The sequence below is a fragment of the Macaca mulatta genome, chromosome 9, assembly GCF_049350105.2.
Source record: "Macaca mulatta isolate MMU2019108-1 chromosome 9, T2T-MMU8v2.0, whole genome shotgun sequence".
In the NCBI taxonomy this organism is placed as follows: domain Eukaryota; kingdom Metazoa; phylum Chordata; class Mammalia; order Primates; family Cercopithecidae; genus Macaca; species Macaca mulatta.
The window spans coordinates 25,505,301-25,526,905 of record NC_133414.1 but is presented as its reverse complement, the minus strand read 5'-3'; the positions used below and the strand labels follow the sequence as shown (position 1 = coordinate 25,526,905).

The following is a 21,605-nucleotide window of genomic DNA, read 5'->3' as shown; positions in this document are numbered from 1 at the left end:
ATCAGGGTGTTTTAACAAGGGATCCTTTGGTTGTAAGAACGGATGTGGAGGCATTGAGCATAGGACACAGGTAGGAAGAACAGAAGGGCCACAGAAGGCCTGGATTCAGCCTTTTCATTCGTCTCTGTCTCTCTGATCTGTCGCTCTCTGTGTGTCTCTATTTTAGTATTTTACTCTTGCATATCTCCATATGCAAGAAGAACCTGAAATGCCTCAGCACTGATCACTATCGCATGGCATAAGAATGCTGCCAAAAGAAATTTAGACATCAGTGCCCCTTCATTGTATAAGAGAAGACATAAGTTCAGAAAGATGAATGGTCACACAGCTGCTTGGAGGGAATGCCAAGATTAAGCCCAAGTATTTGCCCACACATCAGCATTGCTGGTGAATGCACAATGGGATAATAATTCTCACTCAAGAGAAAGGAGTGCTATAGAAAGCTAATGGATTTGGTTTTTGCTGGGAGGAAATCCTGGAAAGCTGCCCATCTATATTAGGGACACGAAGGGGAAACAACTCCCCTCTCAGCTGCACGTTCCTTCTCCAGGTACCTGACTTCTCAGGGTTCCCAGGGCTCTGCTCCACTGAGGCTTTGCCCTCTGCACTTGTGGCCAGTCCTCCAAACCCCAAGGCCCAGTTCAAATCGTTGGGTGAAATCCTTCCCTGAACAATGATTCTTCTCTTAACTTCTATGGTACTTTACACCTGAATCTCCTTTAAAATGTTTTTGTTACTAGTTTTAAAAGAGTAGTTTTACAGACAACCTACAGAATGAGAGAAAATGTTTGCAATCTACCCATCTGACGGAGGTCTAATATCCAGCATCTATAAGGAACTTAAATAAATTTACAAGAAAAAACAAACAACCCCATTAAAATGTGGGCAAAGGACAGGAACAGACATTTCTCAAAAGAAGACACTGATGCAGCCAACAAAGATATGAAAAAAAAAGCTCAACATCACTGGTCATTAGAGAAATGCAAATCAAAACCACAGTGAGAGTCCATCCCACACCAATCAGAATGGCTACTATAAAGAAGTAAAAAAAAAAACAAGAGATGCTGGTGAGGTTGTGGAGAAAAAGGAACACTTTTACTACTGTTGATGGGAATATAAATTAGCTCAACCATTTTGGAAGATGGTATGGCAATTCCTCAAAGCAATAAGAGGCAGAAATACTATTTGATCCAGCAATCCTATTACTAGTTATATATCCAGAGGAATATGAATCATTCTATCACAAAGATACATGCACTTGTGTGTTCACTGCAGCACTATTCATAATAGCAAAGACATGGAATCAACCCAAATGCCCACCAATGATAGACTGGATAAAGAAAATGTGGTATGTATACACCATGGAACACCATGCTGATCTCAAAAGGGAATGAGATCATGTCCTTTGCAGGGACATAGATGCAGCTGGAAGCCACCATCCTCAGCAAACTAACACAGGAACAAAAAGTAAACTACCACATGTTCTCATTTATAAGTGGGAGCTGAATGATGAGAATACATGGTAGTAACAACACACACTGGGACCTGTTAGAGAGTGGGGAGTGGGAGGAGGAAGAGCATCAGTAAGAATAGCTAATGTATGCAGGGCTTAGTACCTGGGTGATGGGATGATCTGTGCGGCTAATCACCACGGCACACCTTTACCTAGGTAACAAATCTGCACATTCTGCACATGTAACCCTGAACTTAAAATAAAAGTTGGAAATAGGCTGGGCACAGTGGCTCACATCTTTAATCCCAGCAATCTGGGAGGCTGAGGTGAATGGATCACCTGAAGTTAGGGGTTTAAGACCAGCCTGACCAACATGGTAAAACCCTATCTCTACTAAAAATACAAAAATTAGCCAGTCACGGTGGTACGTGCCTGTAATCCCTACTACTTGGGAGGCCGAGGCAGGAGAATTGCTTGAACCTGGGAGGTGGAAGTTGCAGTGAGCCAAGATTGTACCATTGCACTCTAGTCTGGGCAATAGAGTGAGGCTCCATCTCAAAAAAAAAAAAAAAAAAAAAAAAAAAAAGAAAAATTGGAAATAAAAAATTAGTAGTTTTAACTCTTAGATCTGAAAGTATAACAGCACCTCTTTCTTTTAAAAAATCTCTGAACTCATAAGAATGTATGCCTCTGTACCTCTTTTTCTAGAATTCTCTTAGCATAAAAAAGAGAACAGCCTTTTTATCTTTATTTTATCGGTTAGGACAGAGCAGATCATGGACTTTGGAGACAGAGAATCCTGACTATGGGTTGCAACTCTGGCATTTTTGAGAGCCTGAAGTAAGGCACTCATCTTTTCCAAGCTGTGGCTTCCTCATCGTAAATGGGGTTGTTGTGCAATTGAAAGAGAGAATCTGTGTGCATGGAAGTGAATGTGATTCCTAGTGTCATAGAGATGCAGGAGCAGGGCGTCTTCCTGTTCCTCATGAGAGCAAAAGAGAGGATTCACTTACCACCATCCTGAGATTCTCAGACTCTACATGCCAGAAACAAAAGGATTAGATAGCTGTGCTCCAGAGAGTGGCACAGACCACAAATGGCAAGGATAAATGTCTTTTCTTCATGGCCACAATGCAAAGATGTCTGTTTATGTCCCAAAAAAGCCACACTGCCAGGCTATGGGGCCCTGTGCCTCTCTCCACTCTGTATGATATCAGTAAGTTCTCCAAGCAGTGGACACTGAGCATTCAGTATTAAACATGGCATAAAGGCTCTGTATCAATCTTTAGATTAGCCAGCAGGAAAATAACCCCATGGCCTGGTGTGACTCATGGCTTGGCCATGCCAGTTTGGAAGTGACCAAAGGCAGCCCAGTATCTGCCTTGGGTCTCAATGAAACCAATACACGGATGAGGTCCCATCGGTTGTTCATTAGGCCCTCAGAGGCCCTACTCCCCACAAGTGATTCCTCTTGCAAAATGGCTCCAGATGCCTGGAATAACAGAAAAATTCCCAGGCTTCTGTTACAGGTTAGACTATCTTCAGTAATGACCTCTCAGAATTTGGAAAAAAAAAAAAAATTAAGGTTCATTGATAAGCACAATAAAAATAGATTAAGGCTGGGTGTGGTGATTCACGCCTGTAATCCTAGCACTTTGGGAGGTCGAGGTAGGCTGATTGCTTGAGGTCAGGAGTTCAAGACCAGCCTGACCAACATGGTGAAACCCTGTCTCTACTAAAAATACAAAAATTAGCCGGGCATGGTGACAGGCACCTGTAATCCCAGCTACTTGGGAGGCTGAGGCAGGAGAATCACTTGAAGCCAGGAGGCAGAGGTTGCAGTGAGCTGAGATCCCACCACTGCACTCCAGCCTGGCCAACAGAGCAAGACTCCATCTCCAAATAAAAAAAAGATAAAATGCTTTTAGATTTGGGGACAGAACTAGCATTTTCAGGTTACTTGGGAAGCCATGGAAGGGACAATATAAACATAAAATGATCAGACTGGGGATCTACATTGCTCAGTAAACATCGATAACATATCACTCACTGAAATGCATCACTGCTGTGGCAATTAAGGAAAGGAAAAAGAAAACTGGAAAGAATAAACTCAAAATATGTAGTAAAAATAGTTATGATGGTGCCACTGCACTCCAGCCTGGGAGACAGAAAACCCAAAAATAGCCCTTAAAGAGTTGTAAAATTCATTCATACAAGGTATAGAAAACCAATAATAATTTGGAATGATACGTCTTTCAGGATGGTTTGTGTTTTTGCAGGGAGGACTGCCTTCATTTAGGGAATGAATTGCCCATTTTGGAACTTGAGGCTGTACTGAGCATGTGGGGAAAGGGTGTGTGTGTGTGTGTGTGTGTGTGTGTGTGTGTGTGTGTGTGTGTGTATTTAGGAGGAGCAGAAGGACTTTCTCAGCTTTCTTGATCCTGCAGGAGGTTCTATCACGTAGAGCACAGAGGAAGGTATGGAGGGTGCTAGGTATTAGAGGTGATGAAATAAGAATTCCAGTTGGGGCATGGTGACTCATGTCTATAATCTCAGCACTTTTGGAGACCAAGGCAGGAGGATCGCCTGAGCTCAGGAGTTCAAGACCAATCTGGACAACATGGCAAAACCCATCTTTACAAGAAATACAAAAATTAGCCAGGCATGTTGATGCAACCTGTAGTGTCAGCTACTTAGTGGGCTGAGGTGGGGAATCACTTGAGCCCGGGAGGTAAAGGCTACACTGAGTGTGCTGGCCACTGCACTCGAACCTGGGTGACAAAGCAAGACTCTATCTCAAGAAAAAAAAAAAGAAAGAAAGAAGAAGAAGGAGGAGGAGGAGGAGGAGGAGGAGGAGAAGGGAAGAAGAAGAAGAAAAGAAGAAGAAGAAGAAGAAGAAGAAGAAGAATTATTATTATTATTATTATTATTATTATTATTTCAGGAAATACAAACAGAAAGCAAAAAAAGAAACAAGAACACATCAAACCTCAAGGAAATGTCATAGGCCCTGCCTCTCCTTTCTCTGCTCTTTTATGTTTGGTTTCTTTGACATTTTTTATGTGACAAAAAACAGTTTGTTACTGACACATTCTTAAGGAGAACCATATGAAGAGAAGGGAAAGAATCAGAGAGGAAGGGGGTAATAGAGGTTAATATGGACAGAAAATGAAAATGTCTGCAACACCAAAAACATGTTTTAAAGTTAGGGTTTTTTTTTTTTTTTTTTTTTTTTTTGAGATAGAGTCTCGCTCTGTCGCCCAGGCTGGAGTGCAGTGGCGCGGTCTCGGCTCACTGCAAGCTCCGTCCCACCGGGTTCCCGCCATTCTCCTGCCTCAGCCTCCCGAGTAGCTGGGACTACAGGCTCCTGCCACTACGCCCGGCTAAGTTTTGTATTTTTAGTAGAGACGGGGTTTCACTGTGTTAGCCAGGATGGTCTCCATCTCCTGACTTCGTGATCCGCCCGTCTCGGCCTCCCAAAGTGCTGGGATTACAGGCGTGAGCCACCGCACCTGGCCTAAAGTTAGGTTTGTTTTTGTTAGTTTTTGTTTTTTGAGATGGCGTCTCACTCACTCTGTTGCCCAGGCTGGAGTGCAGTGGCGGGATCTTGGCTCACTGCAACATTCACCTCCTGGGTTCAAGCGATTCTCCTGCCTCAGCCTCCTGAGTAACTGGGATTACAAGCATGTGTCACAACACCTGGCTAATATTTGTATTTTTAGTAGAGATGGTGTTTCACCATGTTGATCAAGTCAAGCTGGTGTCGAACTCCTGACCTCCAGTGATCCACCTGCCTTGGCCTTACAGATGTAAGCCACCATGCCTGGCCTAAAGAGTTTTTTTTTTTTTTTTTTTTAAACATCTTTATAGAAACAGTCCAATTATTTTCTGTTATCCTGGAATTTTGCTGCATTTTGTTCTACTGCAGTACACAATGTATCCTCAGATCTGAGAGTTGAAAGAAGCAGTGAAATCCACCCAATTATGCTCCCCACCTACTACAGAAACCCTGTTTTAATCTCCACTTCCCTGTGGCCTCCTGCCGGGAAACTATCTACTTCCTAGGGCAATGTCTGTGTGCCGTGGCATTCTAGTCATTCATTTGGTCTCCTGTATACTAAGCTCGAAGTTCTCCATGAACTTACCCTAGTTGATCTCAGCTCTGCTCTGGAAGTTCAGAGGAGTCAAAGCCTCCACACAGCACACTCCTATTGGAATAGATTTCATCTCTCTGTTCCCTCCTTCTAGCCAATTCCTGTATCATAAGTTGCTTCAGTGCATCGCTGCCTCTTCCAACATGTAGCAGCTAGAGTAAGACCATCTCAAATGCCAAGTGCGAGACCTAAGCCCTTGACATGTTTTTTTGGATGATTTTATCCTTATGCAAAACTCAAATAAGCTGATAACTTCCAAATTTATATATGCAGCCAAGAACCCTTGCACTTCAGCTCCATCTATATCTAGCTGGTTCCGGGACATCTATGTGAGTGTTCTTCAGATTCCTCAAGCTCAATATGCCCTTGACTATTTCTAGTGCCTTCCTCCAAACAGGCACCTCCTCTTCCATAGCTCTGTGAACGACTCGCTACTCACATGCCTGCCGCAGTCGCCCAGGAAATCTAGACCCCTTCTCCTTGTTCACCTCCCACAACCCACTGTTCTCTAAAGACGTCAGCTCTGTTTCCTTCTTGTTTCTCTTCTTTAGCCCCACAGCTTGCTCCCCGATTCAGGCCTGAGCTGAGTTTATAAAGTGAGTATATTTGGTTCTGCTTTCTCAATGGCTGCTAATATGTTTGAAAAGCTAGTGCTTCTTTTTTTTTTCGAGACAAGGTCTCATTCTGTTTTCCAGGCTGGAGTACTCACTACACTCACTACAGTCTTGGGCTCACTACAGCCTTGACATCCCAGGCTCAAGTGATCCTCCCACCACAGCCTCCTGAGTAGCTGGGATGACAGGCATGCACCACAATGCCCAGTTAATTTTTGTATTTCTGTAGAGATGGGGTTTCACCAGATTGCCCAGGCTACAGTCCTTCTTTCTGACAGGCTTTATTAGGGATACCTCCTCTCTGCTTGTATTCTTCATCTCCACCCCCAATCTTTCAAACTGCTCCCAGAGTTACCTTGATAGTGTAAATTTCATCATGTCATTCCCTTTTCTCAACATTCTTCAAAGGTTTGCTAGAGTATCAGTGTTCTAAGCATAGCCTAGGCATCTGTGCAGGTGGCTGCCCAAGAATGGCCCTTATCATTTGAGCTTTGAAGGACTTAATTATCCTTGAAGCTACTCAACAACATTTGTTACGCAACACACACTGCCCTTCCATGGATCCCACAAAGGTAACAAATTATTGAGAACCTTAGTGTAAACATCTAAACAACAGCCTGAAAATAATCATGTTTATTATTATTTATGTTTACTTAATACATGCAATAAGAACTTATTTATTCCTTCTTCTCTAATTATTTGACCAATCTTAAATTTAGAATATCCACATTAAATTAGTGCTTCTCTAGTTATCTGTCCTCTGGAACTTGGCTTTTATTATTAAAATAGGATAACTGGGTGTGGTGGTTCATGCCTGTAATTCTAGCACTTGTAGGAGGCTGATGTGGGAGCATTGCTTGAGGCTAGGAGTTTGGCGCTAGCCTGGGCAACATAGGGAGACCTCCATCTCTACAAAAAATAAAAATAATTAGCCAGATGTAGCGGTATATGCCTTTAGTCTTAGCTCCTTGGGAGGCTGATGTAGGAGAATTGCTTGAGCCCAGGAGTTCAAGACTGCAGTAAGCTATGGTCACACCACTGTACTCCAGCCTGGGCAATGGAGTAGAACCTCATCTCTAAAAAAAAATAAGTGAAATAGAGTAACACTTTCCTATTTTGTTTTTCTCTAACTGTGATTAAAAAAAATCTGGGGAAGTACTTCCTAACCAGGGATTCTGTATGCTAAGTTAAAAGATGGTAAAATAATACAAAAAAAAATTCTATTATTTTTGTCATTTTCCAAATATATATTTTTCATCTCTCTACTATCTGTCCCTCTGTGTTATAGTTCCCCATTTTATCTTCAACACTCACTTTATTTTTCTTCTACTTTCTAATGATGGGCAATAATTCCTCTTCAGGGTCATTGCTGCAGTCACAGTTCATGTTTCTCTGTCATCTTGTAACTGATGGCATTTAGTTAAGCATTCAACATGGTGCAAATATACTCTTCATCTGAGTGAATCCATACTGGGCTGGACTTAACCTTTCACTCACCATTTGGCATCACAGACCACTGAAGCAGAAATGTGACTTCCCAAATGATGTACTTCAAAATGAGAAGTCATTAAGCATAGTGTCTATTTAATCAGATATTAAGTTGTAAAGAAAGAGTTTTTTTTAAATTAATCCTATTCTCCTCTTTTTTGATTTCAATAAGCAATTAAGGCTGATATCTGGAGAAATGCTGAGATTACTTAAGAACAAAGAGAAAGAGGAAAGCTAACATTAGGATATCCAATGTTAAGTGCATTAACTTCAGCTGAATAAAGCTGTAAATGTATAAATGACCCACTAAGTACAATGGTACTTTCCAACCATATTTTTTCCCAATGAAGGTTTCACAAACAAACAAAACTTGCAATGTTTTGTTTACTTCTAAAGTACTCACAGAGAAGAGGATTACGTAATTATCTGCACAGTTTTTAGAATTTCTAGCTGTTTAGCTGGATAATTCAAAAAGAAGCAAGCTTCATATTATCTTCAGTAATTGGGAATTATCTATCAAGGGAAGTTCTGATTCCCCTGATGATGCCACAATGTTCCTTTTAATTGGTCTCATTAGGTATGCTAACAGATAGAGTGATTTGTTTAGTAGATATACTATCCACTTTTGTGAATATTCAAAAAATGATAATTGTAGAAATATCCTTAAAAATATTAACAAGGCTACAAAGTCACCCAACCAACCTGAATACTCATTGCATCCCACAGAGACAAGCTTTCAGTGATCCATATACATGTTCTGAATATAAAACAATTATCATCTAGAATTCTATTTTCTACTCTCCATTTGCATAGTGTTCTCTAAATAGTTTTTACCCTTTTTGCAACCTTTCCTTTGACTGATAATGTGCAAATGAAACTGAGTTGAAAACACTTTTAGCAAAAACTGAACAAATTAGCACTAATATTTCTTCCTTCTCCCCCTCACAGTAGGAAAATAGGTTATCACTATCAGATTTGACCTTGAGACTTTTAACTTTTGGGTTTCTTCAAGAAGCAAGATGTGGTTACAAAACACACTTCTCTCAAGTGTATTTGGCTTAATTATAATAGAGTTGGAAACTGATTATATATTAATGAATTATCCAAAGATTAAAATTGATTATTTGTATTACTATTGTATACCAATCTATTACCTGCTGTTTGATCATAAACCTCCATATAGATATAAAATTAAATCATTAGTTTTTCCTATTTTATGTCTAAGTAGGGTTTTATTGTTTTATTCATTTTTTTTTCAATGTATTTTGTTTGGGAATTGATGGAGTTCTTGGTTTTGGATATTAATATCTTTTTTTATATCAATTCTGATATAGTCTCAGCCATTATCTTTCACATAATGCCTCTTTCTTAGTTTCTGTATGGTCTCCTTCCGGCCATCTAGTTAGACCTCTGTTGGATCTCTCACTCTATTGCTTATTTCCTTTAACCCCTCTTTTATACTTCTGATTACTTTGTCTCCAAATGCTACATTATAAGAAATTTTAAATGGGAGGCCAAGGTGGAAGGATGGCTTGAGGCCAGGAGTTTGAGACAAGTCTGGGCAACATAGTGAGACACTATCTCTACAAAAAATTTAAAACTTAGCCATTTGTGGTGGCACGTGCCTGTAGTCCTAGCTACTCAGGAGGCTGAAGCAGGATTTCTTGAGCTCAGGAGTTGAAAGCTGCAGTGAGCTATGATTGCACCACTGCACTCCAACCTGGGAAAGAGACTGAGACTCTGTCTTACAAAAAGAGAAAAGAAAAAAAAAGAGAAAGAAAGAAAAATTTAAAAGTTTATCTTGGAGTGATATCAGTAAGATGACAGTATAGGAAGCGATGGACTTTTCTTAGCTTCATGGATACACTGATTCAACAGCAATAAATGAATTAATTCCCTTTGTAAAATTCCAGGAACTAGTTTAGAGGCTCCTGCACCCTTTGGAAGTGTAAAACCAGCCAAATTAAAACTGGTGGGAAAATTGGAGGCACCACTCTTCTATAACCCCTACCCCCAGCACGGCACTATCTGATTGAGAGGTGTTTTCTAGCTCCCAGCTTCTTCAGGAGGAGGGGAAGATTTGAACCACACATTGAATATTTCAACTTTTCTGGGTGCTGGCCAAAGGAAAGGCTTCTATTTTGCTTGTCTCAGAGTGCTGATGGGACCTGCCTTATGCCAGACACCTGGAGCTACAGAGAACAAAGGTGGCAGTTTGAACCAGCAAGCAGGCACTCATTAAAACTCCTCTGCCTGGTCCAGCATAGAGTAAGCAGATAAAACAAAAACAAAAACCCACTTTCGGCTTTTCCCTGGAGAGAAAAGAGTTGAACCATATATTGAACATTACAACCTCTACAGTGCTACCTAAAGGACTGGCTTTTGTCTCACCTGTATTGCAGTGCTGTTGGGGTCCAGCAAATGCTCAGCCTTGGGGGACTCCAGAGAAAAAAGGCAGTGGTTTGAACTAGCCCATGAACACCTGCCGTAGCTCCTTCCCCGGCTCAATGCAGAGCAGGTGGGCAGAAAACCAGCTCCCAGGTTTTCCCTGTGGTGGGAAACAATTGGATTGTGTGTCAAATGTTCCACTTTTCTAAGGGTTGCCTAAGGAACTGGCTTCTCTCTTATTTGTCTCAGAATGCTGATGGGACCCAGGTATATTCTATATGCCTGAGGGCTACTGAGAACAAAGGAGATGGTTGAAACTAGTATGCACAAACTTCCCACAGCTTCTTCTCTTAGCCCAGCACAGAATCTGCAGAAAAAATCCTAGCTCCCACCTCCCTGAGGAGGAAAAGAGTTGGGGTGCATAGTCAACTTCTGACCTCTCTGGGTGCTGAGGGACTGTCTTATCTGTCACCTGTCTCAAAGCACTAATGAGATCTGATATACTCTGGACACCTGTGGGCCACTAAGAACAAAGACGGCAGCTTGGAGTAGCACAAAGGTTTGAGAGGCCAACAGAAGTTTTAGCTGGGTTGATGTCATGCTAGAGTCTTTTCCGGTAACAATCTTGTCCATGAAGACTGGGAAAAGTGGTAGTTTTTTTTACTTTATAGATATCAACAGAGTCAAGGAAAATGAAGAAACAGAAACATGATCCAAACTAAGAAACAAACATTCCAGAAACCAATCCTAACAAAACAGAGATATATGAATTACCTGACAGGGAATTCAAAATAACTGTCACCAAAATGCTCAGTGAGCTCAGTAGAACAGTGCGTGAAGAAAGTGAGAATTTCAATAAAAATATAAAAAATTAAGGAAAGAAACCAAACAAATCTTGGAGCTGAAGAATACAATAACTGAACTAAAAAATTAATTAGGTTGGTGTTTCACAGCAGATAAGACCAAGCAGAAGAATCAGTAAACTAAAAGCCAAGTCATCTGAAATTATCCAGTCAAGTACACACTATGTGCATTATAGAGGTTCCAGATAAAGATGAAGGAGAAAGAACCAGAAAGCTTATTCAAATGAATAATGGTTGAAAGCTTCTCGAATGTGAGGAAGTAAATGACATCCAGATCCAGGAAATCCAAAGGACTCTCAATAAGATAAACCCAAATAAATATACCCAAAGGCACATTATAATCAAATGGTCAAAAGTCAGAGAAAAAGAATTTTGAAAGCAGGAAGAAAAAAGAAACTTGTCACATACAAGGGAGCTTTGAGAAGATTTTCAATGGGTTTTTCAGCAGAATACTTGCAATTCAGAAGGGAGTGGGATGATATATTCAAAGTGCTGAAAGAAAAAATGCTGCCAACTAAGAAGATTATGCTAGGCAAAACTGTTCTTTGAAAATGTAGAAGAGATAAAGACTTTTCAGGACATGCAGAGCTGAGAGAGTTTATCACCGCTTACCTGCCTTATAAGAAATACTAAAGAGTTCTTCAACTTATAACAAAGGACACTAAACAGCAACACATTATCATAAGAAAGTATAAAAATGACTGGTAAAGGTAAATATATAGTCAAATACACAATACTGTATTACTGTAACATTGGTGGTTAAATCATTGTATTTGAAGTATAAAAGTTAAAATACAAAAGTATTAAAATTTTACAACTAAAAATATGTTAATGGATATACAATATAAATAGATATAAATTGTGACATCAATAACATAAATTGTGAGGGGAGAAGAAGTAGAAGTGTAGAGGTCTTATGTGTGATTGAAGTAAGGTTGCTATCAGCTTAAAACAGACTGTTACAATTTTAAGTATTTTATGCAAACCTCATGGTAACCACAAAGAAAATGCCTACAGAAAAAAATACGAGAAAAATAGAAAGGAATCAAAATATATTAATTTTTAAAAAATCAACAAAACACAAGAAAGACAGTAAGAGAGGAAAAGCGGGACAAAGGAACCATAAGACATACAGAAAATGATCATCAAAATGGCAATAGTAATAGAACAACCAGACAGAAAATCTACAAAGATACAGTGAATTTGAGCAACATTATACAACAAATGAACCAAACACTTACACAGAACAATAGCAGCAGAATACACATTCTTCTCCAGTACAAATAAAATATTCTTCAGGAGAGATCACATGTTAGGTCACAAAACAAAGGTCAGTATATTTGTTTTTTTAAACAGGATTTCACTCTGTAACCAAAGCTGTGGCAAGGCTGTGACATCCTTGTGACACCAAAGATGTGGAGTGCCATCATAGCTCACTATAAACTTGAACTCCAGGGCTCAAATACCTCCTGCCTCAGCCTTCCAAGTAGCTAGGACTACAGGCTTGTGTCACCATGCACATCTCATTAAAATTTTTTTTTTGTAGAAACAGGGTCTTGTTATGTTGCCTAGGCTAGTATTAAACTACTGGCCTCAAGTTATCCTTCCACCTTGGCCTCCCAAAGTAGTAGGATTGCAGGTATGATCCACTGTGTTTGGCCAAGGCTTAATGAAATTAGGAAGACTGAAATAATGTCAAGTGTCTTTTCCAACCATAATGAAATGAAACTAGAAATCAATAGCAGAAGAAAAAATTGAAAATTCATAAATATGTAGAAATTAAACTACATGTTTTTGAACAACCAGTGAGTAAAAGAAAAAACCAGAAGGGAAATCAGAAAATATCTTGCAACCAACAAAAATGAAAGTACAATACACCAAAACTATGGAATGAGCAAAAACAATGCTAAGAGAGAAGTTTATAGGGATAAATGCCTACAATAAGAAAGAAGAAACTAAGTCTAAAGTTAGCAGAAAGAAGGAAATAAAGATTAGAACAGAAATAAATAGAATAGAGAATAGCAAAACAATAGGAAAAAAATCAGTGAGATTAAGAGTTAGCTTTTCAAAGCAAAAACCAAAATTGACACACCTTTAGCTAGACTAGGAAAAAAAGAGAGAAGACTCAAATAAAGACAATAAGAAATAAAAAAGGAGACATTACTTACACCTGCTGCCACAGGAAAAAAGGATCATAAGAGACTACTATGAACAGATTGTAAGAGACTACTGTATGCCAACAAATTGGATAACCTAGATGAAATGGATACATTCCTAGAAACATACAGCTTACCAAGACTGGGTCATGAAGAAATAGAAAACTGGCATAGACATAACTAGTAAGGAAATTGAGTTAGTAATCAAAAATCTCTTAACAAAAGCTCAGGACCAGATGGTTCACTGGTGAATTCAACCAAACATTTAAAAAAGAATTAATTCTAACCCCCTCAAACCCTTCCAAAAAACTGAAGAAGTGAGAACATTTCCAAACTCTTTTTATGAGATCAGTATTATCTTCATACCAAAGCCAGACAAGAACATTACAGGGAAAGAAAATTGCGGGCCCATGTTACTGATGAACATAGATAAAACAACCCCCAACAAAATACTAGCAAACTGAATTCAACATGACACTAAAAGGATCACACATATAAAGATCACACACATATTTTTATATGGAGCATATAAATATAAATTAATGTGATACACCACATCAGCAGAATGAAGGCTAAAAATCACATGCTCATCTCAATAGATGCAGAAAATGTAATCATAAAATTCAAACCTTTATGATAAAAACTCTCAGCAAACTAGAAATAGAGGAAAATTACCTCAACATAATAAAGGCCATATATGACAAGCTCATGGCTAACATCACACTCAATGGTGAAAACATGAAAACTTTTCTTCTAAGATCAGGAAGAAGATAATAATGATCACTCTTTTTATTTATATTCAATAAAGTAATGGAAGTTCTAGTCAGAGTAATTAGGCAAGAAAAAAGACATCTAAATCATAAAGGAAAAAGTAAAGTTATCCTCATCTGCAGATGACATTACCTTATACACCCTTAGAAAATCCTAAAAATTCTAAGAAAAAAAGGTAAACTGATAAGTGAATTTAGTAAACCTGCAGGATATAAAATCAACATAAAAAAAGAAGTTGTGTTTCGATACACGAACAAACTACTGCAACAGGAAATTAGAAAATTTATCCCATTTACAATAGCATCCAAAAGAATAAATTACCTAGGAATAAACTTAAGAGGTGAAGGACTTGCACATTGAAAATTGTGAAACATTAATGAAAGAAATTAAAGAAGACACAAATGAATGGAAAATATATTCCATGTTAACGAATAGGAAGACTTAATTTTGTTAAAATATTCATACTACTGAGTAATCTACAGATTCAATGCAATCCTCATCAAAATTCCAATGAAATTTTTTACAGAAGTAGAAGATACAACTCTATAATTCACATGGAATCATAAAGGATCCTAAATCACCAAAATATTTTCAGAAAAAAAGAACAAAGCTGGAGGCATCATACTTCCTGATTTCAAAATATATTATAAATCTACAGTAATTAAAACAGAATGGCACTGGCATAAAGACAGACATATAGACCAATGGTACAGAACTGAGAGCCCAAAAATGAACCCATGCATACACAATCAGCTGATCTTCAACAAAAGTACTAAGATAAACAATGGGGAAGTGACCATCTCTTTAACAAACGGTGTTGGCAAAATTAGAAAGCCACATGCAAAAGAATGAAATTGGACCCTTAACTTAACTGTACAAAAATATCAACTCAAAATGAATTAAGAATTTAAACATAAGACCTGAAACTATAAATTTCCTAGAAGAAAACAGGGGGAAAGATTCATGACATTGGCTTCAGCAATGATTTCATGGAAATGACAACAAAAATACAGGTAACGAAAACAAAAATAGACAAGTGGGACCACATCAAACTAAAAGGCTTCTGCACAGAAAAGGAGGCTATTAATGGAGTGAAAAGGCAACCTGTGGAATGGGAGAAAATATGTGTGAACCCCATATAGCTAGGAAGGGAATAATTTCCAAAACATGTAAGGAACTCCTACAGTTTAATAGCAAAAAAACCTAATCATCTGATTAAAAATGGGCCAAGAATTTGAATAGACATTACTCCAGAGGAGACATACAAATACTCAGTAGGTATATTAAAATATTAAAAGATGGTCAGCATCACTAATCATCAGGGACATTCCAATGAAAACCACAATGAGATATCACCTGTCATGTGCCACGACATGGATGAACCTTGAGGACATTATGCTAAGTGAAATAAGGCAGTCACAGAAGGAAGAATACCATATGATTCCACTTGCATGAGATATCTAAAATAGTCAAACTCATAAAAACACAGAGTAGAATTCTGGTTGCTTGGGATTGAGGAGAGAGACAAATGGCAAGTTACTATCTAATGAGTATAACATTTCAGTTATGCAAGATGAATTAATTTTAGAGATCTGCTGTACATGTTGTATCTATAGTTAATAATATTGTATTGTACACTTAAAAATGTGTTAAGAAGCTAGATCACATGTTATATTGCCATAATAAATTTTATTTATTTATTTTTTTGACACAGGATCTTGCTCTGTCACCCAGGCTGGAGTGCAGTAGCAAGATCACAGCTCAGTGCCGCCTTCATATCCTGGACTCAAGCAATCCTCTCACTTCAGGCTCCTAAGTAGCTGGGACTACAGGTGTGTGCCATGATGCTTACCTAATTTTTAATTTTTTTTTTTTTCATAGAGATGGGGTCTTCCTATGTTGCCCAGGCTGGTATTCTGTTAGGATTACAGGTGTGAGCCACTATGCCCAGCCAAAATTGTTTTTTAAAGTATGCCTTCTATTTTATCAGTTTTCTCTTCATTGTATTTACTCTGACTTTTTAAAAATCCATTGAGTTCTACCTTTGATTATTACATTTTTCATTTCTAGAAGATCTGTTTTTTAAATAACCACAGTTCAATGTTTCTAGAATCTGTTATTTCAAAATATAATACATTTATTTTATATTCTGTATCTGATAGTTATAATATTGGGAGTTTATGTAGATCAGATTCAGTGGGGTTCTTTCCCCTTCCTGCCTCTTCCTCATGGTCATTTGTTTCCTTATGTGTTCAGTGAAATTTTTATTGGGAACTCATGTTTGTGGATCTTCATCTGTTGGAATTCTTAGATGCCTGAATATAAAGTGCCTTCTTTCCAATAGGATTTTCATTTTCTGCCTCCAGGTGGCTGGCTACATGGTCAACCTGGAACCATTAAATAGCATCTTTGGCTTTTGGATTTTTTTTTTCCTGTCGTATGATAATAGAACGTTAGACCTGAGGTTAGACATTCTCAGTATAGTCCTTTCTTTTTTTCTTCTCCACCCAGACCAGAGGGTGAGCCAAGAGTTTTCTCCAAGGTCTCCCTCTGCAAGGCAGGAACACTTTTTCTTCATCTCCTGATGGTGTCACTGTTGGTTTTGTTTGTTTCTTTGTTTGTCTTTTTGAGATGGGGCCTCCCTCTGTCACCCAGGCTGAAGTGGAGTGGTGTGATCTTGGCTCACTGTAACCTCCATCTCCCCAGCTCAAGCGATCCTCCCATCTCAGACTCCCAAGTAGCTGGGACTACATGCACGTGCCACAGCACACAAATAACTGTGTTACCACTATTCTTCAGACTCAGGATTTCCTTATTGTCAGTGAATGTGTTTCTTAAACTCCTCTAGGCAACAAGAGATTGAGAGAGGCCACTAAAGCAAATGATGGCTCCAGCTTTCACTTAGTCCTTTGCATTGAGGCTTTTTTGTTTGCTTTTGCCTCAGAGGAATTTCTTTACTTTCTGCCAGAGCAACTAGGCATTATAAAAGACATTTGGGGTATTTTTTTTTAAATTTCGTGTTTTTAGCTTTAGCCTTCTGCACTGGCATTCTCTGAACATCTATTACATACAGCTCCTGTTATTATTTGTTGATGATTCTTCTATTTATAGCTATTCCAAAAATGTTGTGAAATAACTTTAATAAGTAGGGCACAAATAGAATAGATTTGAGATTTTCCTAGTGTGGTGTATTTAAATATTGAAGATGCTTCTTCACAAATCTCTAAGAATGTAAATAGAAGTTTTATCAGAAAAAAAATGGCTTTACATTGTGCCAGAAATTGAAGTAGCAAATAAGCCCTCACCTTGTTAGAAAGAAGCTCATCATCAAAACCAGAAAACTCCATTCTCAAGGAGAGAGGAAGGACAGCCATACAAATACTAACAAACTATATAAAATAATTATGTGATGCAAATCTGAAATTACAAGTAAGAATAGAAGGATGCTGAATGCCTCTAAATGGCTACCCATGGCTGAGTCTTTCTTCTTAAGGTGGAGTAGGGGTCCCCTTAGCAATGTGTGAGAGATATTTGTGGATACTTGAAGCTATAAATTAAACATGGTAGGAAACATTTTAATTCTGGTGGTAATTTAGTTAAACATAGACTAATATTAAATTAAACAAGATGTTATAGGCTAGATGATAAGACTTCCATCATTTTAAATAGAAAACATTTCTAAGAAAATTCTTTTTCTTTTTATTTTTCGAGACAGGGTCTCACTCTGTTGCCCAGGCTGAAGTGCAGTGGTACCCTCTCAGCTCACTGCAGCCTCGACTTCCTGGGATCAAGCGATCCTCCCACCTCAGCTTTTGGAGTAGTTGAGAGTACAGGTGCATGCCACCACGCCTGGCATTTTGTTTTTCTTTTTTGTAGAGACAGAGTTTTGCCATGTTCCGTGGATGGTCTCCAACCCCTGAGCTTAAGGAATCTGCATGCCGCGGCTTCCCAAAATGCTAGGATTACAGGCATGAGTCACTGTGCCCAGACTTTAAGAAAATTCTTATTTGGAGTATAGTCATATGCCATGTAACAAAATTTTGGTTAAGGACAATTCACAGATACAACAGGAGTCCCATTAGATTATAATACTATATTTTTTTCCTGTACCTTTTCTATGTTTAGATGCACAGATACTTACCATTGTGTTACAACTGTCTGTAGTATTCAGTACAGTAATCTACTGTACAGGTGTATAGCCCATGAGCAGTAGGATATACCATATAGCCTACGTGTGTAGTAGGCTATGCCACCTAGGTTTATGTAAGTACACTCTATGATGTTTGCACAATGATGAAATTGCCTAATGACATGTTTCTCATAACATATCCTTGTAATTGAGTAATGTATGACTGTATTTGTTTGCAACTGCAGAAGGGGCAGGCATGAATTTGTTTCTTTTGGGAGGAAATATTTAGAATACCCTGGCCTGGAGTTTTAAAAGAAAGTTCTCGAGTTAGTGCACATAAGCCTTAATACTTTCGTCCTATCTTTGCTCCTGCTTTGAAGCTTGAATCTTGGAATATCCCAGGGTCCTGGGCTACTTTCTCTCCTCAGAGATGGGCCACATTCTCTTTTCTATCCCCCTCCATCTCCCTAGGTGTTCAACCAATCCCATGGCTTTAAATAGCACTCATATACTGGTGTTTCATTTATTTCTATCTGTAGCTTCTGTCCTGCCCTGATCTCTAGATCCACGTATTCAACTTCCTATCTGGCATCTCCTCTTGAATGCTTATAGCTGTACCACATCAACATCACAAAGAAAACTTGATTTTCTCAATTCCCAAAACCTGCTCCTTCCCTGCTTCTCATTACTCTCCATCACTTTGCCTTAATTTTTGTCATAGAGCCCACAGTGAAACCCTGTGGAAGCACAACCTTCATCTCTCATGGATTCATCTTGGTTAGATCCTAGAATAATGCCTGACACTTAGCCTAGTAAATGTTCACTGATGGAAGAAAAAAATGAACAAACTTTTTTTTTCTCTTGAAATTATTTCAGTCTCTTCCTCTCTCCATGTTTCCCTCACCAGCCACACAGGTCTACATTGCTATTTCCTAAATGCAACCAGCATGGTCTATTATGATGCTTCCTTTCTCATTCTGCCTGGTGAACTCATATTACCTGGGGGAAATGGCCTGTTCTGGGCATTCATGCCATTTTGTATATAAATCTATTCAGAAAAATCCATTTAGATATCCAGATAACCTGGTTATTTCTATCATTGTATAATACTCCTCAGGGCAAGAACAATGTTTTACTTATTTTTAACTTTCCAGTATTTAGCACAATGCCAGACACATAGTAGATGGTTAAATAGGTTTCTTTCTTCTTTTTTTGGAGTGGGAAAATGCATCGTAGGAATTATATTTTCAGAAAACAATCTGATCGCCAGGGTAAAATATTAAAACACTGGCTCAAGAACTCTAACTAATGTATATCCTACATATATTGAAAATGGAACTACTTAAGTTTTATTAATTCCAAACTAAGGAGTATGTTAAAAATGTAATATACCAGCATAATGTCATATATATATATATATTTATATTTATAATGCATACGATAAACTGTCAGATACAACCATAAAATTCTATAGTCTAAATAATTCTGTTTAAACCATGAACATCTGTTAAAGTCTAACTTGTGTATCATGTTTATAAATATGAATTACCAAGAAATACAAAATACAACCAAAGTTATCTGTGTTCCTGAGAGATATATTTAACCAATGTTTATGGTATATAAGAAGGTATTCTTTACTTAGTTATGGTTTCTCTAGGTTATTTTAGTAATGGAATGGTATATTTTGGAAACATAGAGAACAAAATTACACTGAATTTAATTGAATTTTTTCCTGTTAGAAAACAAGGGGAGAAAACCATGCAGGCTGACTTTGTGATCTGCCTTAAAACTCTAAAGATTATTAACTTAAGAAACCATAATAGTTAACCTGCTATAGCACTGTCATTAGGAAGAAGGTTCTTCTTTTGTCTAAATTTTCAAATTCTCAGATGCCTCACCTACCCATATGGGGCCATGAGCTAGGAAGGTTGGTATTACGTGATTATAGAAGAGATGGGTACTCTGAAAGGCAGATAGATAGGTAGAGAGGCTCATGACAGTTTGCTCCTAAACAGCCAAAATTGATAAAACTACTCTTAACAACATATATAGCATATAATAATATAAGAAAATGATTTATTTGCTTGGGAGATATAGCCCCAAATAACAAGGTAATCACATACTCTTTCATCTATACTAATTCTGGTTATTTTTCAAATGGCCAAGTTCTGATTGCTTAAATGAATGTAATATAATATAAGTATTTTAAATGTAAAGGGACTCCTTAGACTTGACAACTGAAAGTTGGAAGCAATATATGCACCAAGAACTGAGTACAAGGAAATTAAATGGAAAAGTAGTTTAGATAGCAAAATATTCTACTGGAGTTGGCTAAAACTATAATTTGTGATGCTATACAATCTCTTAATTTCTTTACAAAGAAAATATTTCACTGGGACATTGATCTAAAGTTTGGAAGGTACTGACTAGTACAGATTTTAGGAAAACATTTATAAAAATAGAGCTTGTTACTTTAGTTTCTACTCTAGTTAAAGCAGAAACAGAAAATCATTTTGTGATTTTTTAATGTTACTGAGATAAGGAAAGTTTCTTTATCAGATCCATTAGAGATAAGCCACCAAAAACAAACCTGTGTCTTATAAACATAATAAGAGACACTGCTTACATGTTATCAGCATTAAAGGAGCCCTGATTATAGCTTAGTTACACAGATAAAATCCAATAAAGAATCGGCACAACCATTGCCTGCTCAATGCACACTCTTCTTAAACTTGGATACGCAAGTAGCAACAGAAAATAGGACTGCAGGTAACAGAGCACGAGAGACACAATATATCAGAGGTTAATAAGAAGCCATGCCAATTGGCTTAGGTAAAGAGTTCATGACCAAGAATCCAACAGCAAGTGCAACAAAAACAAAGATAAATAAATGGGACCTAATTAAACTAAAAAGCTTATGCACAGCAAAAGAAATAATCAGCAGAGCGAACAGACAACACACAGAGTAGGAGAAAATTTGTGCAAACTATGCATTTGAAAAAGGACTCATATCCAGAATCTACAAGGAACTCAAACAAATCAGCAATAACAAAACAAATAATCCCATCAAAAAGTGGGCAAAGGACATGAATAGACAGTTCTCAAAAGAAGATATACAAATAGCCAACAAACATACGAAAAATGTTCAACATCACTATCAGGGAAATGCAAATCGAAACCACAATGAGATACCACCTTACTCCTGTAAGAATGATCATAATTTAAAAATAAAGAAATAACAGATGTTGGCGTTGATGTGGTTAAAAGGGAAAACTTTGACACTGCTAGTGGGAATGTAAACTAGCACAACCACTGTGGAAAACACAGAGATTCCTTAAATAAGGAAATATGTTTATAGTGGAATCTCTATGCAAAACATGGAAATTCCTTAAGTAACTAAAAGAAGAACTACCGTTTGATCTAGCAATCCTATTACTGGGTATCTACACAGAGCAAAATAAGTCATTATATGAAAAAGACACTTGCACATGGATGTTTATAGCAGCACAATTCACAATTGCAAAAATATGGAACCAGCCTAAATGCCCATCAACCAATGAGTGGATAAAGAAAATGTGGAATACTACTC

At 37.9% G+C, this 21,605-nt stretch overlaps 1 protein-coding gene across 2 annotated transcripts in view; it reads right to left on the bottom strand.

Annotated features, from left to right (window-relative positions):
- The window catches only part of KIAA1217, an 839,292-nt gene that overhangs the window by 466,515 nt on the left and 351,172 nt on the right, over positions 1-21,605 (bottom strand). The gene's annotated exons all lie outside the window — the stretch shown is intronic.